Source organism: Onychomys torridus, chromosome 1, assembly GCF_903995425.1.
Source record: "Onychomys torridus chromosome 1, mOncTor1.1, whole genome shotgun sequence".
In the NCBI taxonomy this organism is placed as follows: Eukaryota; Metazoa; Chordata; class Mammalia; order Rodentia; family Cricetidae; genus Onychomys; species Onychomys torridus.
Window position 1 is genome coordinate 172,684,370 of NC_050443.1, and position 2,089 is coordinate 172,686,458.

Genomic DNA, 2,089 nt, shown 5'->3' on the forward strand with positions numbered 1-2,089 from the left:
AATTAAGGGTGCACATCACTACATCAGACCGGTACTTTAATGTGATCCTTGCAACGTGACAAGCTAGGTGTTGTACCTCTTTCTGCTTGATGAATTAGGAAAGTGAGTCCTAGGGTGGGGGTGGGGGCAGGGCTTAAGCCCCTTTCTTTTCATTTTTTTCAGTGATTAATAGAAGATTTATTTATGCAAGAAATAAATAAGAGTCTTTGTAGTAAGATAGGCCCATAGGGTCGAGGAAATTGGCTCAGACCAGTTGCCAAGGCATGCACATAATGTACTTCCTTATGAGCCAACCTGGAATCTGCCTGAGGGCTTAGCAACAGTCAATGTCAGAATTCCTAGTCAATGTCAGAGTTCCTGATCATGCTCAGCCAATAAGGGATGACCACACAGACTAGGTACTGGGAGGAGGGTATACAAGGCCTTCCTTCTTATGGAATAAATGAGTTCATTATTTGCCTTCAATGGACTCCCTGTGTCTGTGTCATTGTCACAATGCCTTCTCACCCCCTCCTCCAAGGTAGCCAAGCTACAAGTCTTCCTTGCTGAACTTAATAGGAAAGGTTAAATGTTCGGTCTATTTTCCTTCCCAGGTAAGTCTTCCCTTTCTGTCCCTGTCTGTTTTGAAAACATAATATCAGAAGATGAGGGGCACAAATGCCAATACAGCTCTTAAGAGTCAGTTCTCGGGAGTGGCTCTGAAATTAGGATAAGTATTTGCTGATCTGGCATAAGTCCAATGAATCAAGGCAGGATCTTCAATGTGTGTTTGGCATTTGGAGTTGTTGTACTGAAGCAGATACTCCTGTTTAAGTCGGGCCTTTATGCTCAAGTGCTCAGCCAGTGCCTTTCAGGCCTCTGGAGATACCACATCATACTCTGCTGGGTCAAGGGTACTGGGGAAAGTGGCCAGGGGCTCAGGCTTATACTTGGAACCTGACATCTTGGCTCCTGGCACACATTTGTACCTTTAAGCCCCTTCTTAAATCCTTCAGTTGTTGCTAGAGCCAAGAATTCAACTTAAAGTACAGAGGATACAAGAACACCCATGCATGTATATACATAATATATATTTATATATTGTGTATTAATATATATTATTCCTAAGTATCCACACAATAATCTGTGTATATGTGTTGTATAGGCATGTGTACATATATAATACATGCATGCCCATGTATTCTGACAAATTTGCACACATAGGCAAAGGTGAGTAACAACAGAAGCAGTCTCTCCCAGGTTCCCCACAGTTAAGGGACTTACTACCCATGGTTTCTGTGGCCAGGGATGAATCTATTCCCCGTTGGATGGTTCTATGCCAAACACTGTACAGAGTAGTCTGGTGCCAACCCTAGGCTGGCATGTCTCTCTCCTTTTGGTTACTTTGCAATGCAAACAATGTTTATCCCAGGGTCCTAGGTTAGTATACACTGGACAATGGGGGAGGGTCACTTAGGTACTGGTATTTGCAGAAGAGAAAGCTTTGTTTCCAATGACCTGCCTTCCAGGCGTCAGGGTGAAGAAGCTCATATGAAAGCAGCCAGGAAACCAGCTAGAGCCTGTGAGTTTGGCCCCCAGGCCTAGTCCCCGTCGAGAGTACCAGCTCCCCACAGCTCCCCTTCTCCCTAATCAAGTTTCAAGAGACCAGTTTATTCTGATTTATCAACAAGAATGGGAACAAGGAGATACGAAATGGATGTGCTGATTTCCAAGACCAATCCTCAAGTTCAGGGGCAGCACTTCTGTCCTGATAGGAAGGCAAGTCAGGGATACTGAATACACAAGAAGGTTGTTGATTCACACCTGTAATCCTACACTGGGGAGCTGAGGCAGGAGGATTGCTGTGAGTTCTAGGCCAGCCTGGACTACATATTTAGTTCAAAGACATCCAGGGCTATAAAGCAAAACTTCCTCAACCTCCCTCCCCTGCCCCCCAATAAAAGGTTGCGTAGAAAAAATCCCAGAGACACTGGGGAATTCTTCAGAAGGAGGCAAGTGGCTGAACACAGCTCGGAATGATAGAACTGTGTGATTGTAGGTGAGTTACTTGGTGTCTGGGGTCCATTTCCACATTGTAAAATGAGCCTAG

General features: G+C 44.7%; 1 pseudogene; it reads right to left on the reverse strand.

Annotated features, from left to right (window-relative positions):
* Positions 1 to 551: 551 nt before the first annotated feature.
* On the reverse strand, positions 552 to 943 carry LOC118582018 (annotated as a pseudogene).
* Between the last annotated feature and the right edge of the window lie 1,146 nt (positions 944 to 2,089).